The following is a 23,926-nucleotide window of genomic DNA, read 5'->3' as shown; positions in this document are numbered from 1 at the left end:
AGAAACCAAGCTAAGACTTCAAATGGATGCTTACAAAAACCAAACTGGATGATAATGTAAAAAGCCACATAAAACGCACACAAAACCGTGAAGAAAAAAAATCTCAGGGGCTGTTTAACAACCCCGTAAACCACAGGCTTCCAAAGGTTTCTCCCAGGTAGCCATTTAGCAAATGACACACTCCAGAGAGCCACCCCCTTTCGCCCACTTCTTTCAAGCTACCATTCCCTTGAAAATCACCTCCTCTTCTTGCCTAAAGGTGGGCTCGGGCCTCCCACGACATTTAGAAAGAGAGGGAGAGAGGAAAAAAAAAAACCTTCCGATTTAATGTAGGCAAACCCACTCTTTGGAGGCCCACGATTTTACAGCACTTAGAAGGGAGGGGGGAGAAAAAAGAAAACAGAAGGAAGAAAAAAACCCATCTGGCAGCTCCGAGTAGCGACATCCTGTTTATTATTAAACATTTTCAGCAACAGCGCATTCAGTATTTTGCAGATAATCTCGTTCCCGCAACCGACCCGCGACCCTCGGCGGCTGTTAACCCCCGGCCCCCTACGCACAGGCCGCCAGCCCCGGGGACGCTCGGGGGTCCGCTCGGCGACCGCCACCCCGAGCCCCGGCCCCGAGAGCCGCCGCGGCCCCGGGTTCCGCCTCGGGCTGGTGCTTTTAAAAGTAGGCAGGATGGGGCGGGGGGGCAGGCCCGCCGTGCACGTCTCCCCAGACCACAGAGGCATCCTCGGCTGCGGGAACCCGGGCGGAAGGCGACTCCGCGGCCTCCGGGCGCCCGCCGAGCAGCTGCCCGACCCCGCCGGGCAGAGGCCGCGCGGCGCCGCCACAACAATGGCGAGAGGGCCCGGGCGGCCCGCAGCCCGCCTCCCAGGCCCTGCAGCCCCCGCCCGGCCGGCGGGCAACGGCGGCGGCGCGGGCGGCCAGAGCCTGGCGCGCAAGCGGACAAAGATCGGCCGGGCCCGGGGGCCACCGCCGCCGCCGTCAGTCAGCCGCCACCGAGACAAAGCCCGGCCGCGGCGCCCGGCGCCTCCATCTTAACGCCGCGCCCGCCGCCGCCGCCCCGGCCCGGCCCGCGCCAACCCGCGTCCCGGCCCACCTGGTCTGGTTCCGCGAGCGCGACTGGGCCGGGCGATGGCGGTCGGGCGGCGGTCGGGCGCCGAGGCGGCGGGATGGCGGCGGATTGCGAGGCGGCGGCGCGGCTGCTCGCTCGCTCGCTCCCCACCTCCCGGGCTCGCTCGGCGCTGGCTCGCGGGAGCCTCGGAGCCTGTCTCGCCGCTCGCCTCCCTCCCGCGCGCGGCTCCCCGCCCCCCGCCTGCCGCCGCCCCCGCCTCCTCCGGCCTCCTCCCCGCGCCGCGGCCGCCCGCCGCCGCGCCTCAGCCGCGCAGCGCCCCCTGCCGCGCCCCCCGGGCCGGGGGGGACTGGGGGCGCGCGGTGGGGGCGGCGGGAGGGGACGCGAGGAGGGGCCGGGGTCCCTGGAGGGGGCGGGGGAGGGGGGCCGGGGCGGGGAGGGAGGGCGAGTGGGCCCCGGAAGGGGAAAGGGCCTGGGGGAGGGGCGGCGGGGACTCGGGGCGCGAGCCGGGGAAGGGCGATAAAAAGGGGGGGACCGAGTTGGGGCTTGGGGAGAGAATTTTGGCGGGGATCGGGGGGTGTGCGCGAGCAGGCAGCGGGCAGGGGAGGAGGCTGGGAGCTGGGAGAGCGGGGGACGGGCGCTCCGGCGGGGGGGGGGGTGCTGGGATAGTGGGTCCCGGGGCGGGTGCGCCCTCCCACTGGAACTGCAGCGCCTCCGAGCACACCGCGAGCCCGCATTTCGTTAAAACATGTACATGTCATAGGCACGGAAAGGAAACTAAAATAATACATTGTTCATTCAAAAACAAGGTTACACACTATACTTTATCCCTTTTTTTGTAAAATGAAAAATAATAAGCCACTCCTCTTGAGTGTGTGTGTATTTGTGTGAACACAAAACAAAAGGTCTGGAGAATGCACTCTGCCCTCTCTTACCTCTGGGGTCTGAGGTCCATCAAAGGTCTGGACAGCTAAGGAGGATTCTCACCTTTTATTCTGATACGTTGGCAATTAGAAAAACTATTTGAAAAATCAAAGAAAGGACAGTAGCTAGGGGGCTGGAATCCCAATCATGCCCGCCCCCCCGCCTCGGGCACTTGTGCCGGCGCACAGAGGGGCAAATACCAGGAAGGCCCTGACCTGTGCAGAGGGCCTGGAGTGGTTTGTCTCCTCTAATCCTGGCGCTGAGCAGATGTTATTGTTCCAATTCACAGGTGTGAAACAGGTCGCTGAGAGGTTAAATAACTTGCCCAAGGCCACACAGCCAAGCCTGGAAGGAAAGTTAACCCACATGCACCTCACTACTGTTAGGGTTAGGGCTAGCACTTAGCACAGGTCCTCCCTGGCACACAGTATGTGCTCTATGAATGTAGGTTGGTTTGTTAAAGGGAGGAATGGGTGTCTCCTCCTTGACCTTTTTGTCTGGGAGGTAACAGACTCTGGGACTCGTTAAAAATGAGAGGGTTACCTTTTCTATTATCTGACAAGAGAAAACAAAAGATGAAAAGCTTGGACAGCCATGAGTGCTCCCGGAAGGCAAGAGGAAATAATAACCATGCAGGCTTGGGGGGAAGTCAACAGGTGCTCTGCTCCTCAGGCAGACGGAGAAGAGGAGTGGTGCCCTCTGGGGACAGCAAGGGCTGCTAGGTCCCTGGAGTTAAATGGCAGGATGCTTCTCTCCCAGAGAACCCAAGGGTCAGGCTACATCCAAATCACATCCTGGATTCAGGAAATCCTTTTCTTTCTGCACTTCTCTGGGGTGACAATGATAGATCCTGTTTACTGAGCATCTTTTCTGAGCCAGGCATACTGCTACACACTTTATGAGAGATCACTTACTACTTGGGAGACAGTTATTATTGTTCCCACTTTACGGATAAGGAAATGGAGATGAGAAGTTAAGTGACCTTAGACAAGGTCACCAATGGCCCGGGTGATGAAGCAAGGATTGGAACCCAGCAGCAACAGTCTTGGATGTTTGAGCCCTCCTAGAGGCAAGCAAGGCTAAGATGCTGGAGTAGGTATGGGGGCTGGGGCAGGTCTGTGGACTGAGGCTGTCAGCCAGGGCTGGCACCTGGGATTTCTCCAGGACACTGAAGGAGCCTGTCCAAGCTCTCCCAGAACTCAGGACCCAGAGAGGACAGCAGGAGGAAGACGAGCGTGAAGGCTGGACCAGGGCTCCTGGGGTTACTTAGCCCCAAGAGACTGTCTGTGATGGGGAGAGAGTGAGGGCATTCAAGGAGAAATGAAACACCAAGTACTCAGAGCTGGAATATGGAAAGAAAGTAAAGAACTAGTGGACAAAGCCATGCAAAGTTAGAAGAGTTGGCAGGAACCAGTGGGCAAGAATTTATTTCATTTTTACCTTTTTCCTTTTAAATTATAGGAAACTTGCAACTCTGCTTATGGGTGGAGAAATCTCTCCAGATCCCCAAACTGACCCAGAAGGGGAACTTCAAACATCCCTTGAGGCCTAATGCAAATTTTATGTATATATAATTTTCCTGTTCCCAAAATGTGATGAGTTTTCTGTTACTTTGAAATTTAATATTTTTGTATAGTACTTATAAATGTATTTCTTTATCCATGATTTACTTTGTAAACCATATTATGGCTGAATATGGATCTCCTTTGCATTAATTTCATGTGGAATATTGAAAACCCTGTCATTGGTCAACTTCAACTCCTTTTTTATTTTGGAGGGAACTCATTTGGAAAGTTGATTCCTTTTATGACCTGGCATCGTTCTCTGTCCTTTGCTGTGGTTTCTTCTGATCTAACCCCCACCCCAGCGCCTCCCTCCCACCTTCCCTCCATCACAATCCCAGCCTTGCTGGTGGTTGTCATTTCTATACATGTCTGTGTCCTCTACAGGACTAGGCGCTCTTCCAAACAGAACCATGAGTTATTCGTGTTTTAATAAGTAACTAGCACTTAGCACACAATGTGTAAGTGCTTCAAGAGAACTTATGGAATGAAAGAAGAACAAAATGAAGGGAGAGAGAATCTGAGACTCAGAGAAGGAATTTGACCCCTGGTGGTGCTGTGTTCAGTCCTGGCCTCCAAAGGAAGCAGGAGAGCTCCCGTTAGTCAAAGTCTTTGCTGGGTTCCTTTCATCCTTCCATTATTAACAATTACCATTTATTGAGCACTTTCAGGTGCAAAAACTAAAAAGCAGATGGGTTCATGCAGGCAGGGAGCTGGTGACAGAGGAGAAGGGCTGGAAGAGAGAGTGTCCACCTGTGGGGCTGGCTGTGCTGGCAGCACTTTCTGGATATCACAGCCACTCAACATGATTTTGTGAGTTAGAGGCTATCATCACCTCCATTTTACAGATCAGTAAGTGGAGGCTCCAGGCCCTTCCCCCATCACTGCGGGCTGCCAGATGCTCATCCCACAAGTGGGGTTAGGAGACCTTTTCTGAAAGAACCCCGGAAAGCTCCGGCAAATCAGGTCCCACTGCAGGGAAGGGAAGTGTGGGACACGTTGACACTGAGAACACAAACACAGAGTTGGCCTTTACAGAGCTGGCCCAAGTGCAGAGCCTGGGCCAGCCCTGGAGGCCTCTCGTATGGCCTCTGTCTGGCTTCAAGGCCAAGCCGCTCTTCAGCCACTCTGAGCCTGAGTGCCGCCCACACCACGGCCGTCTACACTGTCTGCTGGCTCCACAACGCACAGAAGCCCAGCCAGCTCACCTCGGCTCACCTTCTCAGTGGGGCCTGTCCAAGCTAAACCCAGAGGCAGGCACTGGGTCTCTGTGCTTCCCCCAGAAGTGCCCCTGCCATGGAGCCATGGTTAAGAGTGCAGGATTTGGAGTCAGACAGACCTAAGGTGAATTCTGTCTCTGTCCTCATTTACTGTGCGTCTCTAGACAAGTGACTATAATTCTCGGAGCCTCTGAAGATTGGAGAAGGGGTTTGCTGTGAGAATTGAACAAGATTGTGTATACTGGCTGCCAGCACAAGTTGGCATGTAGCAGGCACTCAGCTTGCGTTGGTAACTACTGTTATCGCTTATATCTCTCAGATACATCAGAGCTTCCCTTGTCAGTCGATGGCTGTGTAACAAACAGCCCCTAAACTTACTGGCTTAAAATAACTTGTTATTTCTCAGAGTGCTATGCTCAAGATACTCCCAAGGTAAGGTGCATTAGAAACAAACAAACAAGCAAACACAATAAAATAAAAACTGTGATTTATTAAAGTATTACCACCCACGAGGCATGGGGCTGAGATGGTCTGAATCATTGGAGCCTGGTCCTGACCTGGTCCAGTGCTTCCTCCTGCCCCAGAACTGCAGAAGGACAGTGGTGGATATGCCCACAGCTAACTTGCAGTGTGATCTGGGAACGTGAGGCCTACAACTTGTGTAGTGATCGTATGTTCCAGGATTCCTGGTTGAGCCTGCTTTCATATTCTCTGCACCTGTTCTCCAAAGAGCAGTTGTACTAATGAGAGAGCATGAATCCCAATTTCAGTTCAGAAAATGTGGTCATCTTAACCAGTGGAGGGAAAGAGTAATAACTAGTCCAGGGAGAAATTGATTCCAGCTGCGGAGATGGAGCGCCTTCTGATGCAGGTGCCTTTGATGCCAGACTGTGAAGGCAGAGGGGAGTTTAATCAGAGGAGACTGGGAAGAACATTCCAGATGGAGGGACCAGCTTGAACAAAAGCCTGGAGATGGAAGCATCTGGGCACTGAGAGGGGACCATGGGCGGAAAAGTGGCCCCATCCCAGGAAACATGCATTCCAGCACGGACGGGAGCCTTGAGATAAAAATATATCACTTGGGGCTGAACAGGCAGTAGGGGCCCCCACACAGACCTTGGCGCTCACACCAGGGTGGGCGGCATCTGAGTCTCAGAGACTAAAAGCAATCTCCTCTGAGGGGCTCAGTGACAAGAGGAGTCCAGGGCACAGAGCCCTGGCACCTTCTCTTCGCATCACACCTGATTCTTCCCAAATTGCCCTCCATTTTCTGCCAAGGGGATAGACACTGGGGGTGGAGGAGGCAAAGAGGAAGGGAGCCGAGACTAGGGATAAAAAAATTGAGGATAAGATTTAAAACTCGGCAACATCAGCAGAGTGAAAGCAGATTTTTAAAAAATTGAGAGAAGGGATTTGAGAAGGAAAGGAAAGAGAAGAGCCACCTGTCTATGCAGGCTCCCACATAAAGGACAGCGGTGGCAACATCAGGAAGGTGGGGCCACCCACTCCCTTTCTGCACACACGGCAGAATCCCTGAAAATCATGTCCTCCTTTCCCGTGAGCCACGCCAGCATCCTGTTCAACATGGAGCCCCAGGAAGCCATGCCAACTGGTGGAGCTGACATGGGAGGTGGAGGTGGAGGCGGCAGGCTGAAGCTAGGGGACAGGATGGTCACTGGCAGGAGAACTGAGAAAGCAGGACTTGCCTTCGGGGACCAGTATCCCAGGAATGTAGGTACTGGAGAAATAACAAATCTCAAAATCTAACTGGATATTAAGAAAGGAGGAAAACAACCCACAGAATGGGAGAAAATATTTGCAAACAATATACTGATGAGGGTCTAAGAGCCAGAATATATAAAGAACACTTACAGAGCAACAACAAAAAGACAACCCAATGAAGAGGTGGGCAAAGCACTTGAACAGACATTTCTCCAAAGAAGATATACAAATGGTCAACAAGCACCTGAGTGGTTGACATCATTAGCTACCAGGAAAATACAAATCAAAACCACAGTGAGATATAATTTCATAACCACTAGGATGCCTACAGTTCAAAAAATGGAAAATAACAAGGGTTGGCAAGGATATACAGAAGCTGGAACACTCATTTATATATTGCTGGTGGGAATGTAAAGTTGGTGCAGCTGCTGTAGAAAATAGTTTAGTGGTTCCTCAAATAGTTAGACATAGAATTGTCATATGACCGAGCAACTCCACTCACAGGTATAGACCTAAAAGAATTGAAGACAGATGGCCAAAAACTTACACATGAATGTTCATAGGAGCATTATTCACAACAGCCAAAAGGTGAAAATAACCCAAATAAACGTCCATCAAGTGACACTGGGCACACAAAATGTGGTAGTTCCATAGTTAAATATTATTTAACCACTAAAATGGATGAGGGTAACCACTGTTACATGCTATGACATGGATGAACCTTGGAAGCATCATGCTAAGAGAGAGAAGCCAGATACAAAAGGCCACATATTGTATGATTCCATTTATACGAAATATCCAGCACAGGCAAACCCATAAAAGACAGGCTAGTGTTCACCGGGTGCTGGGAGAAGCGGGGGGTGGAGAATGACTGCCTGTGAGGTATGGGATTTCCTTTCGGGATGATGGAACAAAGTATTCTGGACCGAGATACAGGGGATGGTTGCACAACATTGTGAATGTTCTAAATGTCACTGCATTGTATTTAAAAGTAGTTAAAATGGTACATTTGATGTTACGTTGTATTTTACCACAACAAAAAATAACCTGATTTGAAATGGCACTGTGTCTGGGCTCTCGGTCAGTTGTGTTACATCCTTGTTCACACATGTAGCATTTAGATTCCAGACTTTCAGGTGATATTTAAATTTTAGGGAAGAGACACAACTTTTCTATTTCTGAAAGGCTCGGTTGTCTGAGTCCAAGGTGAGATGCGGCAGGTAAAGCCAGGGGCTCTTCCCCGTGTGGCATCTGAAGAGACTCCTGGATCGGCAAGGGGGCTCCGATACCTACCAACAACGCTGGCAGGTTGCCGGTCCAGCTGATGGCAGGTCCTGGAAATGAACAGGAGACCCTGGGAGGAAAAACACCCTGAGGGAAGGACAAGCCTATTTTGATAAACCAGAGGCTTTGGGCTCCCTGAGAGCAGTAATGGAGTGGCTTGCCTAAGACTTAGATGACATTATTCATGAAGTATCTGAACAGTTTATGACATAAAGATCCTAGATCAGCAGCTCTAAACCTTTTTGACATTAGAACCCCTTTTCATGCCATAGGAACCATCACTTTCTCCACAGTCCATTAACTTAAAATCTATCTTTCACTTTCCATGGATCCTTTACTAATACATGATTTTGTAACATCATGCATTGGTCATCTGGAAAATACCAATTCACTGAGTCACGCAGAGCTTCCAAATGTTGACACATTTAATTTTACAATACTTAAAAATCACTTCGGTTAATATCACTACCACTCTCAGAAACTAATTGGGAAACTGTCAAGCTCACAGTGGCTGATACAAGTTTTCCAAAATTCCAACTTTTGCATGAAATTTCAAATTTTAGCCTTGGCAACAAATCCTGGCAGTTGCTTTCCTGGAAATGAGAGGCTCCCTTTATTCACTTTGGAAAAGAACGTCTGCCCTGTCTGAATAACCATAGTTAGTTTGTCAGATAAAAATGGTGGGCCCTGAAAAGGAGCTAGTTCAACTGGTAACTCAACCCTTTCGAGCATCAGTCAGATGCCTTTCTTGGGGACAACCCCTGCGCTGCACAGCAGAAAAGTACTTTTTGAGTGCTCCCTACTTTGTCAGACAAAATACTACAAAAAGCATGTCTTCAAGGTTGAGATTTAATAAAATTATTTTTACTGCTTCATCAAGAACATTCTAAAGTAGAACTGGCCTTTATTTTTTCTGTGAGAACATGACGGTAAAGAATGCAATGGCCATGTCTGGCCAATGGGTTTCAGCCCCAGGCAAGTTCACTACAGATTCAGTGAGACTGAGGAATGACAATGGAATGTTCTTGGGGGTGAAAGGGTTTATTACCTGGTTTGTTCTTCCAGCGATAGGTGAAGCACTAGAATTCCGTCTGTATCCAACAATCTGCAGGTCTGTAATCCTCCTTGTCTCCGCCTCCACCCAGAGCCCTGGGCAGAGCTCTTTATATAGTGACTCAGTCAATAATAGCTAATTGCCTACAGGTGTGGAAGCAGTAGCCTATCAGCAGGCCAGTTACATCATCAAGTAGTTTAGGTTCAGGTGAGGATGCCGGCCATAGGAACCTTCACTTTATCCACAGGCCACTAGGACAGCTTCCAGCCACTGCCCTGTTTCCTGGTAAAGCACCAACAGTTTTACCCACCACTGTTTCTGCACCATCAGTGCAAATGTTCTCACAGTGAAAAGGTTTTGACCCAGGGAACCCCAGGGATCTGCAGACCATACTTTGAAAACTACCTAAGCTTATTTCCTTCATGGTAATTTAAATGGAGAACAGATATCCCCACCCAAAAGGAGAAGGCTCACTTTGAGTTAGTTACTGAGCACATGACTCATAGTAGGAGCTCAATAGCATTTTTTTTGAATATGGAATAGTGGCTTCCTTCTTCCATGCTTACTGAGTGCCAGGCAATGTGCTAAACATTTTACATTCATTGAATCTGGCATCTGCGTTTTACAGATGAAAAAAGCAAGTTCAGACAGTTAGTGACCACCAGATCCAGGAGTCACACCCAGTTTTGTCTGACTTCAAAGCTTGTACTCTTAACCACTGGGCCATAATGAATCTGTTTGGTGGCAAAATCTTTGGTCAAGGGTTAGATCAAGAAAAAAAAAATAGAAGAAAATAATCAAAAGGGAATTTTAAGGACATTTTGTAAAAAAGTTTGAGTAATTAAGCTGCCTACATGAATCTATTGTTCACTTCCCAGCTAACAAACTGGATGAAGATATACTCTGTCCTATTTGCCGGGGCCAGTGGGTTAGCTGCTAATTAATTGCAAGGCTGGTCTAAAGAAGGTGTATGCAGAATGGCTGGGGGTGATTACAGCAAGCCCCTTCTCATGAGGGCTGGGTGTACAGGTCTGCATCATCCCAGTGGAGGACCAGGTACAAACAATAGCCAGAAGGGGGATGGCATGCCAGTGGGGCCCAGGTGTGGAGTCTAAAATGCAGCAAGAATAATGAGACCATTAGGCTTCCGGGGCTGTGTCCCCACAGGTCAGGGTCCACACCTGCAGAAGTTCTTCCAGAGCGACAAGCAGTGGCTTTTCCCAGGTGCTTGTCCCCTGCTCCAGCCCTGAGAGACTGGGCTGAACCGCTCCTGTGGTTATTCCTGTCCTTTCAGGGGAGGGTTTAACCAGTGAAACAGCAGCTGCCAGGCTTGCCAGGTCTTCATTAGTGTCTCAGGCTAAGTTCCTCGGCTTTCTAGAATACAGTCTGGCCTCCTACAGCCTCACCTCTCATCTCCTCCCTTTCCTGGGTCACAGCTTTCTCCCGCCTTGGTACTGACTGGTCCCTCTGCCCGGAACTTCCCCCATGCCCGCGTGACTCCTACTCAACCCTCAGGCCTGGATAGCACTTCCTTTAAGACCCTTGTTGGTGCCCACCTCCCACTCCAAAGCACCAGGCTTTCCTCCCTTCACTTCTCAATATCAGGATCAGGGGTGCTCTCGCTTACAGGACAGAGAGGATGCCCATGGAGCTGACGGGCCAGTGTTTTACCCTGAAAATACTGTTTGTGTCTTACTTGTCCATCAGACGGTAAGATCATCTGGAGTGAGATGGTTTGCACATTCACTGCTCTACCTGCAGCCTTGTGCGGTGCCTGGCACACAATGGGAGTTCAAGAACTATTTGCTAAATCAGTGAGTGAATGAATGAACAAAGGAAGTCATCAGAAAGGAGAGGAGAAGAGGAAAATAAGGGGGACAAGATAGCAATAAAGTAGGAAACAACCTTTGCACCCACCCATACTCTGAACCCTTCTGTCATCCCACAGGCTTCACTGGATGAGCGGGGCTCTGTGGGTATGGGGTGAGAGAACACAAAAGAAACAGCTCAAGGGAGGCTTACAATCCTGTTGAGACATACATATAAAATGCCCTCAGAAAACAACACACCCTCAGAAAGGAAATCAATCTTGTGGCAACTAAGATAGCAGTGCTAATGGATAAAAGTTAAAAAAAAATAGCATGGCAATAATAGACATTATTCAGTACTAGACTGACTAACAGGTATGGCAAACACCCCCAGCATTTCAGAAGTGCATCACAACGCAAGTTTATTTTTTGTTTCTCTCCCCAGTGGATTGTCCTGGTTGAGCCACTCTGTTCCAAGCAGTGCTGCAGGGATTCAGGAATCTTCCATCTTCTGGTTCCACTGTCACTCCCAGTTGTGTAGAGAAGGACACTGAGAGGAAGGCAGGCCTGGGAGTGTGCACATCCTTTGTGCCCATCTTCCACTGGCTAGAACTCAGTATGTGGCCCTGACTAAACTGCATGGGAGGCTGGTTAGTGTATAGTCTAGTGAAATGCCATGGAGGAAATGGGGAGAGCTGAACACACGTTAGTATCTGTCACAGCTCTTATTTACTGAGAATCTACTAAATGTCAGACACTATGCTAAGTAAGTTATACATATGCTATCATTTATCCTTACTTCAGTTCTCATTTACAGAAGAGGAAACCGAGGCTCAGAAACCTTAAGTAAGTCTTACGAGGTGAAAGGCTAATTCTTAGAGAATCAGTGTGGAACCTGCTGTTTTTGACTCAAAGCCTGTCTTTAAAAAGGAGTAAGGACACATCTGTGGAGCATAAGAACAAAGCAAAAACTGAAGGAACAAAACAGCAGCAGACTCACAGAACCCAAGAATGGACTGACAGTTACCAAAGGGAAAGGGACTGGGGAGGATGGGTGGGAAGGGAGGGATAAGGGGGAAAACAGGGCATTACGATTAGCACACATAATGTAGCGGAGGGGGGACACAGGAAAGGCAATATATACAGAGAAGATAAGTAGTGATTCTATAGCATCTTACTATGCTGATAGACAGTGACTGTAATGGGGTATGTGGGGGGGACTTGATAATAGGGGGAGTCTAAGTAACCATAATGTTGTTCAAATAATTGTACATTAATGATATTTTAAAAAAGCCATACTGAAAAAATAAATAAATAAAAGTAAATAAAAAAGAGTAAGGACAGGTAACACTAGTGGGCCCCACCTGTTCTGAGACTATACCCACCCTCCTCAACATCATTATCACAGTTTAAGCGCTGATTTGGGGTTAGGCATTGCTGTAAGCAATTTCGTACGAACTCCTTTGATCCTCACAAGATCCCTATGAGACAGATGCTATTAATACCCTGATTTTAAAGATGAGGAAATTGCAGAGAGGCTTTGAGTGACTTGGCTGAGATCGTTCAGCAGAGACAGGACGCCAGCCCAGGCAGTCTGTCTCCAGAGTCTATGTACACATCTGCCCGGTTCCTGCCTCTCTCCAGACAACAAAGCAATTGCTGGAGGGCAGAGTCTCCGAAGTCAGGCACTAGTGCCTGGGGAGGATGCAAACTGTTTCCCTCGGGTGCGAGAGGGAAATATGATCCTATTTGTGCTTATCTTTATTCTTCAAAAAAGAAGTCTGAGCGATACTAAACGTTACTCATAGGAATTGCTCGGATTGACCCTGGCGCCTTCACACACTTGAGGATCAGTCTATATAATACACATTAGTAAAATTTAATACGCTTAATTTTTTTCAGAATAGACATAAATAGGTGTCATCGGCTGTGCTTGGATAAGTGGACTAGTATGGTATGTTCAGTTTTAATTAAACTAGCTCTCACAGTGCGGACGAACGGTTTTAAAAGACGCGAAGAACGATCGGCCGAGGTACACCCACAGCAGGTCCGCCTCCGCCCAATGCCCCAGGCTCCCTCACGCATGCATAGAACGCCTACCTCGCAGAGTGACAGGCGGGGATCGTGGCCACACCCCTTCCTGTTTCCCCGCCTTCCTTGTTTCTTCTGTAGGCATCATTGGCTGATTCACCTTTGCTACTGGGCGAGCCTCTAGTTGTAGAAGGGATGCTATTGAGCAGAGTTGCCGTCTCTCGCCCAGTGGCCAGCCTCGATTGGCCGACATGCTGTGGGGGGTTGCCATGTAGTACGTCACCAAGCTGCGCCTCAAGGAGTCGGCTTGCGCCGCGGCTTACGCTATGCTCCCGCTGCTAGCCATTGGGCCAGGTGGATCCAGGCCAGCGTCCCGGGGGCTTGGAATGCTGGTCAGGCGGTGCCGCCCTACGACCGACGGGCCACGAGAGCCCTGGGCCTCAGGCGAGGCGGGATGGTGGCTGCTTTCTCGGGAAGGACTGGCCGATATGCCGGCGAAAACCCTGGTGATGGAGATCGCCAGGAAGCAACGAGTGGTGGTCTGACACCCCTGCAAGGTTCCCAGGTTGCCGCTGAGCCTGGGAAGATATTACCGTTCGGAACCCAGGACGGGAGGGCTTGTGCTCAAGCAGATGAACACGGCCCTTGAAGAGCAGTTACAGGAAATAGAGTTTGATCGGGCAGGTGGAACTTCTACGGCAGAGGAATGACCCTCTTGCAGAGGTTTATGAGCAAGGGAACTGGGAAACAAAAAAAAACTCGAAAAGCTAACTGCTGACAGCGGGTTCTCTCAGCCTATAAGCTCAAGAGCCAGGTGGGGAAATTGAAGACATACGGTCAACAGAGTAGGATACGGGAGAAATGTGACTACGGAAATCTGTGCAACTTATGTCTGAAGCTCTCTCACTTGGGGGCATAAAAACCCTGTCTCAGACGGAATTGTCTTTGTAGAAGAAAAAATATATATCTATGTGAATGAGCTTATCTGCAAATATTAGCATGAAGTTAAGTTAAATGGAAGACTGGCAAACAGTGAAATATTTTTCTGGTTCAAGATTTGTTACCTGTGCGATATCTGAGGCCCAGGAGAGATCGGATTCACTTTTTGAGAGGTTTTCTGCAGGCTGACTTGAAGGTCTCAGTTGCTCTCAGTGTACCTGCAGTCTGATAAGGACAGGAGGTGGCAGTAGCAATAGCCTGAAAATTGGGCAAAATTTCCAAGTTACCAGAGGTAATACACTGAAGTTCACTTCTTGTCTAATGAAAATCCTTGCAAAGACTGCGCTTGGCTTGTTGCACCTGGGCAACATAGCATTAAAAGGACATAATATAATAAAAGATGAAGTCCGCTAAGTCAGTCAGCTTCGTGATAGTACCACCAAGGAACCCATGGAAACAGCAAGGGTTATGCATATAAAGGGGAACTATATGAGATAGAAATAAGACCACTTGAGCAGCATTCTGCCTTAGGAGTTGTCTTGAAAATACTCCCAAGTCAGGTCATTAAGAGCATTCCAGATCACTTCAACTATCTAGGGAGGTAAAAACACACAAGATTGTTCTGTCAATATAGGACTACCCAAAAATGACCCTGAATTTTTACTTAGGTCAAGGTGTTAAGTAAAAGTTCATGTATTCTTCAGAATCAGCAGGGGGCAACATGCTGAAATATTAGTAGCTACTACTCTCTCAGTTTGCATCTGGGCACTTTGCAAGTGCTTTATCTGCAATCGTTTATTAAATCCTTACAACAATTTGGTGAAGCAGATACTATTATTACTCCCACTTTAGAAGTAAAGAAAGGGACAGCTAGAGAAGTATAGCAGTTTGCCCAGCTGGCAAATGACATAGCTAGGACTTGAACTTAGGCAGTTTACCACACACATCTTCCCCTTCCAATCAAACCTGCTTCCCCATGATGGCACATGGATGTGTGCTGGCAAAGAATGATTAGCACTTACACCATAGCACATCTTGTGTAACTTCTATGAAGTTAAAATAACATTTACTTTCTCAAAATGGATCCAGTAAGAAGGCTGTTGATAGTAATGAGTGGAAAATACTATATAATGTAAAGGTTTTAATACCATGAACTCTATCCATCCTGGCCATTAGTTAATAGGTAGTAAGTTACAGCAGGATTGTGAATGCAATAAGCCTTTTGAAAAAATACCTCAAGAATAATACTAGTTATTCCCCATAAGTTAGTTTTCCAGATAACCAAAGTGAAACCTTTATGTTCTAAAGTTTTTGTGTGTTTTAAAGAGCAATCTTAATTTTTTAAAACTACTTTTAAACAGAATCTTGGATGTAGTTAACCCTTTCTTGATAGTTGAGCACTAGTATTGGTATTATCACCCTGTACTTTAATAGAATTCTGTCTCATTCTTTGGATTACTATTACTTTACTATCAGGCTGCCAGACCTGTGGCCATGGTCTGTCTCAAATACCTTTCTCCAACCCTACTCTCTACCCTCACACCAACATGTGGTAGATAAAACGTTCTGGGCTAAGAAACCAAGTAAGTTTATTATGGATTGCATTTTTAAAAGACAAAATTTAGCATAAAGTCTTAGTGACTGATTTCTTGTCCCCAGAGATCTTTTTTGCCCTTTATTTCCGGTTAAGAATATGATTTGAAGGTTGATGGCCTAGAAGACTGACCAGCAGATGGGCCATTTACATGAGTACTTACCTCCTAGTCACCTGGCAAGTATTCCTCACAATAAAAGTTGGAGATTCCTTTTTACAAAAGGCTAAATTACTCTAGCCTTCAGGGGTTAGGGAAAAAAAGGGCCAGATAGTTAATATTTTAAGACTTTGAGTGCCAAGTGGTGTTTGTTGCCACTACTTATCTCTGCTATTCTAGCATGAAGGCAACTATAGACGATAAATAATAAACAAATGACTGTGGCTGTGCTCCCAAAAAACTTTATTTACAAAAACAGGCAGTGGGCCAAATTTAGACCAAAGCACATACTTCCCATTTCTGCCCTAGCATTTGGTAATCCGAAATCCTTTGCAATCAGAAGTTTCACGGAGTGGGTAATAAACGCCTTCAGACAGGTAAAGAACCGACTGAGGGAGTCACATTATTACACCGCTATGAGGAAGAAGAAACTTGTCCCAGGTCAGAGAGCAGTAAGGGCCCCCTCTCACCCGGGCGAGGTGAAAAGCCATTTCTGAAATCCACACGTAATGTAAAGAACTTTAGTAGGAAGTAAAGCTGAAGTTCAGCATTTCAATCCCAGTGTTGTCATAGAATAGGCCCTGGGGTTGAGTCTTAAAAGTTTCATTTTTTATACAGAGGAATTCTTTCCTTTGTTAAAAAAATGCAAAAAATTCATCTTTTGCATGAGTATAGCTAATAAGCGGCAAAATTCCACTGGATATCAGTATGTTTATTTTCTTAGTTATATATAAATACTTCATGGTTATTTGGTGCTGTTGTTCACAGTACTTCTTAAAATGTTGGTGTCCAGTTGCTCAAGGGCTAGTATAGTAGCAAGCCCCTATGAAGGCCCTAGTGACTCCTGCCGGTATTCGTTCCCTCTTGTAGTTCCCTGACACACCACAGGACCAACTCACATGCAGCTAATAGGATACCACAGAAATGATGAGTTTTGACTTCTGAGGTTAGATCATAAAACATTTTAGCGTCTTCCTTGCTCTCTCTTGGTTGTGAGGACACTCAAGCAGCCTTATGGAGAGGGCCATATGGCAGGGGCCTGAGCCTCCTGCCAACAGCCAGCACCCACTTGCCAGCTACTTGGGTGAGCCGCCCTGGAAGCAGATTCTCCAGGCCCAGTCAAGCCGTCGGATGACACAGCCCCAGCCAACATTTTGACTGAAACCACTTGAGCGATGCTGAGTCCCATTTCAGCCAGTTCTGAACTCTGGAACCACAGAAGCTGTGTGAGACACTAAATTTATTATTTTAGGAAGCTAAATTTTGAAATAATTTGTTATGCAGAAAGAGATGACAAATACAGGTAATATATAGAAATACAACTGACTTGTATAATGACCTTATATTTTGTGATCTTGCTAAATTCACTTATTCTAGTAATTTCCTTGTAGATTCTTTGGGATTTTCTATGTAGATGATCATGCAGTTTTCAAGAGAGACAGTTTTATGTCTTCTTTTCCCATCTACAGGACTTTTATTTATTTATATTAGTGCATTGATAAGAGCAGACCTCCCTGCCTTGTTCTTGATCTTAAGGGAAAAGCATTCACTGTTTCAACATTAAGTGTGATGTTAGCTGAAGGATATTTGTGGATGATCTTTATTCAGGTTGACGAGGTTCCCTATTCCTAGTTTACTGAGAATTGTTTTCATTTTGTTTTGTTTTTTTAATTACGAGTGGATGTTGAATTTTGTCAAAGGAAAAAGCAAGCCACAGACTGGGAGAGAATGTTTGCAAAATACATATCCAATAAAGAACATGTATCTAAAATACATAAAGAACATTTACACTTCAATAATATTAAGATAATTCAATTTTTTAAGTGGGCAAAAGATTTGGACAAACACTTCATCAAAGAAGACATATGGATGGCAAATAAGCACACGAAAAAGATGCTCAACATCATTAGTTACTAGGGATATGCAAATTAAGCCCAGCAGGGAGGGACTGTCCCAGGAGGTGAATTTGAGGATTCAGTAGTGCACAGGATTCAGCTGTGCCACGTGAAGGTCCCAGAGTGACTAGAGTCGAGCTTTCAGTTGAGTGAATATTCTGGGGTCATGACGGTAATGGAGCACAATGATCTGAGGACCTGGCTGCCCCAGGTTTCCCGGGGTGTCTAGTACTGACGATACCAGCTCCCTGGAGCTGTGCTTCAGCATAAGGTCTATTACCAGTAAAGCTGCCTCCGTCTCTGATTACGTCTCTCTAGGGTTGGGAGAGAAACGCTGTGGGAAGAGGTGGCTAAGATAACAGGATAATTTAGGTGGAAGCAGTGAGCTCTGTATTTTTGCTGAAGTCGGTACCTGGCATATAAGTAAAACTATTTAAAAAACAGAACAACCCAAAAAACAACTTGACTGTTCCAGACCAACTGGAACTCAGACACCGCTGGTGGGAGTGTGAAATGGCACAACCACTTTGGAGATCAATTTAGCAGCTTCTTGAAATGATACACACATACTTAACCTAGGGCCCAACTACTCTGCTTCTAGGTAAATGCAAGCATGTGTCTACACAAATACTTTACACACAAATGTTCATAGCATCCGTGACAGACAGAATAGCTCCCTAAACATGTCCTGATCCTCAGAACCTGTGAGTGTGTCGCCTTACATGACAAATGAGAGCTTGCAGCTATGATAAGTTACGGATCTGAGATGGGAGGGCACCCTGGGCTACCCAGGTGGGCTCAGTGTAATCGCGAGGGTATGATTATAGAGCAGGAGGGTCAGAGTCACAGGTGCAACTCGGGAGCAGAGGCTGGAGCAGTGACCTCTGAAGATGGAGGAGGGGCTGTGAGGGGAAGAACTGTGGGGACGCTCCACACTTCTGAACCTCAAGTAGTCTGAAAGAAGCCAGACAAAGAGTAACAATGGATGGTTCAACTTAGGTGCAATTCTAGAAAGTGCAAACCGATTTGTAGTGACAGGTCATTGGTTGCCTGAGGGTGGGGGAGTGGGCAGGAGGGAATGATGGATTAAAATGAGTCTGAGGAAGGTGAAGGTGGTGGAAATACTATATTGATGTGGTGATCGTTTCCTGGGTGTATACCTGCGCCCCAAATGATCAAGTGCTGCCTTTTAATATGTGCAGAATGTTGTACATCAATTATACCTCAATAAAGCTGCAAAGGAGTAATGAAGCCCTCCAGCAAGAAGAAGAGGTGGAGGTGGTAGTGACGGTAAGAACAGACACAATAAGATGTCAGAGCCAACACTTCTCCCAAAACCCAGAATTAACCCAGACGGCCGTTTGAAATTGTGAACTTATAGGTAGTCTCTTTAAATGAAGGACCTGACCTTGAGCATAGACTGGCTTCCAGGCACTAGGTTGTATAGTATCAGGTTGTCATAAGTTGCAAAACATGTAAGAATAAAAATGTGCAGACAAACTTCTACAGTTTTTCCTCGAATGCTTAAAGTTGTGTCATACTCAGTCCAGTACTTCCAAAAATTTCCTTAAACTTAACGATAAATATTTTGAAGTATTTTTTTGGAGTTTCTTAATAGCAAAAATAGAAACTTAAGTACCCTTGGGAATCATTTCTTCTTTCTGCTATGGTAAAAGTGCCTAGAGTGTAAAAACGGTCACACAAAAAAAACACCCTGGCAAAGAGCTAAAATGTGTTTGCATATCAGCAAATATTACTGCAAGGCCAGGCAGAAAGCATGGTTTCAGGAACACACTGGGACAAAGTATACACCAGCGCACACAGTCAGACGCATGCTACGATGTTTCAGCGTGTCTTGGAGGTGGGGCAGGGCCATGGGACAAGCAACATGATGAACTTTTCCTGCCTGTGATGAAAAATGCTGTGATATAAATAGTGTAGTAAGAACAGGAGGGACTCCATCTTAAGGCTCAGATTTCATTTCAAACACCAGGGAGTTGGGAGGTAAGGATCCCAACACATTCTTAGGTAATCAGCCAACAACTATCTTAAGCCTGGGCAAGCAGTCCTGACTGACAGGTTTCCAGTGCTTGAGGGTAAGTAACCGCTATCTTGGAGAAGAACAGGATCAATAAATTCCTTGTGTTAAGTTTATCTTACAGAATTATCTAGAGGACTGACTGTAGGTGGTGACGTACTGTCTCTCACAGAGAGGGGAATCATGAGACCACGTGTCAATCCTGTGCCACCCCCCACTCCGTCCTTTGCCCCCCTCTTGAAAGCCTTAAAAGACAGAATCCTAAGCTTCTGAGTGTGCCCCTCTCTGAGGGTGTCCACACGCCCCTTTCTCTGAGTGTGTACTTACTACCTTAAAGGCTTCTCACTGCTTAATGTACTGCATTTTGTCTCTGTGCTCCTCCAGTGGTCAGTGTCTCTGTTACTTTGCTACTTCATTTTATTTTCTAGACTTAAGCACAAGTCTCTCTCTGTCCTACATCAGACGAGTAAGGAGCGACTACTGAAATCTCTGTTTGGGGCTTGCAAGTTCCCATCGCCTGGGTGACCGGGACAGGACCGCAGCTGTAGATCATGCTCCTTAATAGCCTGCCTGGAAATCTCCTTTCTTTGCCTTTGGGAAGTTCTCGGAACATAATCTCACTCCATCCAGTGCTCTGCAGCTCCCCCAAATCCTGGGGTGGTGGGGGCTCAGTTCCCAGTCCACATAGATTCAAGTGGACACTGGACGCCAGGTGACCCTGGCTTCAGGAACTGGCAAGGGATCTGCTGTATGCTGAGCAGGAGATCAGTGGGCTTCCCTCTCCTCCTTCTGTTCTTCCTTGCTCTCTGCTGCCTGCTCGGCAGCTGCCATTCCCTGCCACTCTTGCTTTAATGGATTCTTTCTTTATTCACACTCGTCTGACCTATTCAAGAATTCTTTCTTGTCCAGAGTCAGGAACGCTCTCTGACCCAGGCTGAGGTCTCACCGAGTTTGCAGGGAGAGGCCTCACCAGAAGCAGCTGCCTGGCAACATCTCTGCTTCCGGCATGTACTAGATTCTGCTTCAGAAACAAAAGTCCAAAGCAGGACTTTTCAGTTTTTGCGAGTTTCTAAAGCAAAGATGAACTAGAGAAAAGGGAGCCTCACCAATAAGTGACTCATGTAACGAAAACAATGATTCATGAAAAAACAAAACAAAACCCCACTGTGTGAGTCTAACCACTGAAGGGGCAGCTGGTTTGGACTGGATGGAGTATAACGAGCATTCTGGGACGCAGTTATGGAGACACCAGCGAAATGAAATTCACTCAGTGTATCATTTCTGAGGAGGAAGTGAAGCCAGAGCTCTCAAAGCCGTAGAATCATTTAATGCTTTTCAACACGGAGGGGAATGACCATAATTTTTGCACCACAGGAAAGTTGATTGGTTGTCTCAAGACAAGGAGTGTACAGGGACTCTAACTTGAACACGAGTTTTGCATTTTCCTTTATGAAAAGTTGTATATTCCAAAGGTACTGGCCTTTTCAATGATAACTAGCTATCAATAGTGTGCTTCTCAACAGATACTTCATCATAAACACATAAACATACAAACAAACACACTAGCTGAACTTTAAGGCAAAAGGGGCATTTGACCAAAGAGTGGCACCAAAACTGCTTTTTGACACATTTTTGCTATGGAGAGGATGTTATGAAAAAGGGACATTTGGGGATATTTCTAGTATTACGTGGTTTGGTCACATATAAAAGCTCTGTCTGCAAACTTAAATAACTCAGAATGGAATTTTCTAACCTGTTTAAAAATATTCCAAGCAAAGAATTTAAGTGATTTTTGATCCACTTGTTAATAACATAAAAATGTGACCCCTTTTTAGTTTGCTGGGCCACAGAGTTGACATCATGGAAGATGAAACTTTTTTAGCCAAAAGTAGATATTCAATATCAACATTTGCTAATCTTACAAAAAAGAGAGCCTGCCAGACACTATGTGTGTCTCCTGATGCCATCAAACAGCACCTCCTCATAATCTCACACACACGTAAATCAGACCGGAGTCTCATTGAAGCCTCTAAATGCAATCTCAATATAGGAAAAGTAGCAGACAGGACATGCTAAAGACTGTTAGAGGCATGCGGTCAGTGCAATCTGACAGTGGGGAAACTGCAGGACAGATGACCACCTTTCTCTGGCAAATTGCAAAGGCAGGTGTCATGGACTGAGTCGTGGCCCCCTAAAATGCATGTGCAGAAGCCCGAACATTCACTGTGACTGTGTCTGGAGACATGGCCTTTTTAGAGGGGCTTCAGGTCACATGAAGTCATAGGGTGGGGCCCTCCTCTGCACGGATGTGGGGAGGGGGCAGCTATCTGAAAGACAGAAAGAGAAGCCTCACCTGACACCAGCCCTACAGGGCCTTGGATCTTGGACTTCCAACCTCCAGAACTGTCTGCAGATAAATGTCTGTGCTTGAAGCAGCCCAGTCTGTGCTATTCTGTCATAGCCACCCAGCAGACTAACAATAGGAAGAGAGAGACAGAGAGAGGGAGAGAGAGGGCGCGATAGGTACAGAGGGGGGACCTATAGACTAAAAGCCACTTAAAACCACATCAACCAGTTATGTATATTTTACCACAATGAAAAAGAAAACATGTCAACCAGCCATGTTGTGACCTTATTTGGATCCTGATTTTTCATCATCATCTTGTATAGTTGTATTTGTGAGACAGCAAAGCATTTGAACAGGCTGTTACTGGGTGATCTTAAGGAATTGCTATTTTTAGGTGTGGTATTAGTGGTGGTGTGTCTTTTAGGAAGGGTCATTATTATTATTTTTTTAACTGAAGTATCATTGATGGACAATCTTATGATGGTTTCACATAAACAACATAGCGGTTTCAACATTCACCCATACTGTCCAGTCCTCACCACCCCCACCGCGGTCACTGTCAGTGAAGTAAGATGTCATAGAGTCATTGACTGTAAGAAGGGTCATTATCTTTAAGAGCTACATACAGAATTATTTGTGGATGAAATGACACCCATGTTTTGGGTTTGCTCTAAAATAATGTGGGAGGGAGGGAGTGGATGGGGCAGGCTTGGCTGGGGGTTGATGGGGCTGGTGGCTGGTTAGATGGAGGCTCATTCGACTGCCCTACTCCTGAACATGTTCACAATTCTGCATAATGTAGAGTTAAAAAAAAAAGTTGACAAGCCAAAGGTAACCAAGAGCTTTTGGGTAATTGGTAGATGGAATCAAAAAAACTCGTGCCATGATTTGCTGGTCACACCGGGTAGCTCTACTCCCTTTTAGATCTGCGTGTCTTGATGGCATGTCTCTCCCGCTGTCATGGACGTTAGGGCCAAGGTGAAATGAGCTGCATTGTTTGGAATAGATCTGTCAAAGTATTGAGCCAAGATTTTAAAAAAATGAAATATATTAAAATAGTATTAGTACTCTTTAAAATTGAGAGTCAATGGGTTTTTGTATAATCTGTAAGAAAAATAAAATGCAAATTATTATTTTCTTTACTGAAGTGTTTTTGATATACAATCTTATATGGGTTTCAAGTATACAGCACGGTGGGTCACCAGGTATCCACATTATTAAATCCTCACCCCCTAGTGCAGTGACTGTCAACCTAGGAAGATGTTACAGGATCCTTGGCTGTGTTCTCCATGCTGCACTACTATCCCCATGACCAATTTATATTATGATTGAGAATTTTTCTGCCCCTTTATCCCTCTTCCCCTCCCTATCTCCCCACCCCAGCCCCTCCCCCATGGTGACCACCAGTCACTTCTCAGTGTCTATGAGTCTACTGCTATTTTGTTTATTTTGTTTGTTTTATATTTCACAGATAAGTGAAATCATATGGTATTTGTCTTTCTCCTCCTAGCTTGTACCCTCTAGATTCATCCATGTTGCAGCAAAAGGCAGGAATTCCTTTTTTTTAATGGCTGAATAATATTCCATCGTGTATATATACCACATATTTATCCAGTCATCTATTGATGGTCATTTAGGTTGCTTCCATATCTTGGCTACTGTAAGTAATGTGGCAATAAATATAGGGGTGCATATATCTTTTTGAATCAGGAATTTTGTTTTCTTTGGGTAAATTCCTAGAAGTGGAATCACTGGGTCATGTGGTATTTCTCTTTTTAGTTTTCTGAGGAACCTCCACACCGTTTTCCATAGTGTCTGCACCATTTCCATTCCCAGCATCAGTGCAGGAGGGCTCCCCTTTCTCTGCATCCTCGCCAGCACTTGTCTCCTGTCTTCTGACTGGTGACCCTTCTGGCTGGTGGGAGGTGATATCTCCTCACGGTTTTGATTTGCGATTCCCCGATGATTAGCGATGTGGAGCATCTTTTCATGTGCCTGTTGGCATCTTTATTTCTTCTTTGGAGAAATGTCTGTTCAAGTCCTCCACCCATTTTTCAATTGGGTTATTTGTTTTTGGTGTTGAGGCATATGAGCTCTTTATATATTTTGGATGTTAACCACTTATCATATAAATCATTTACGAATATATTCTCCTATACTATGGGATGCCTTTTTGTTCTGCTGCTGTACAGAAGCTTTTTAGTTTGATGCAGTCCCAGTTGTTCATTTTTTTATTCTGTTTCCCTTGCCCAAGGAGCTGTGTCCAGGAAAAA

General features: G+C 46.4%; 1 protein-coding gene and 1 long non-coding RNA gene across 7 annotated transcripts in view; both read right to left on the bottom strand.

The window, feature by feature from the left end:
• Positions 1-1,320, bottom strand: part of PRRC2B (proline rich coiled-coil 2B) — a 92,340-nt gene extending 91,020 nt beyond the window's left edge. For 4 of the 6 annotated variants that reach the window (XM_036913522.2, XM_036913526.2, XM_036913528.2 and 1 more), the window contains exon 1: positions 1,106-1,320. The gene's annotated coding sequence lies outside the window, so the exon portion shown is untranslated. The remainder of the gene's footprint in view (positions 1-1,105) is intronic. The other 2 variants (XM_036913524.2, XM_036913531.2) reach the window with 2 other exon arrangements.
• A 3,968-nt stretch (positions 1,321-5,288) lies between these two features.
• The window catches only part of LOC118926539 (uncharacterized), a 31,933-nt gene continuing 13,295 nt past the window's right edge, over positions 5,289-23,926 (bottom strand). The window contains exon 3 of the long non-coding RNA XR_005030509.2: positions 5,289-5,672. This is a non-coding gene — a long non-coding RNA (uncharacterized LOC118926539). The remainder of the gene's footprint in view (positions 5,673-23,926) is intronic.

This window comes from Manis pentadactyla, chromosome 3, assembly GCF_030020395.1.
Source record: "Manis pentadactyla isolate mManPen7 chromosome 3, mManPen7.hap1, whole genome shotgun sequence".
Taxonomy (NCBI): domain Eukaryota; kingdom Metazoa; phylum Chordata; class Mammalia; order Pholidota; family Manidae; genus Manis; species Manis pentadactyla.
Note: the sequence above shows the minus strand (reverse complement) of the source record. Positions and strands in the feature narration are given on the sequence as shown.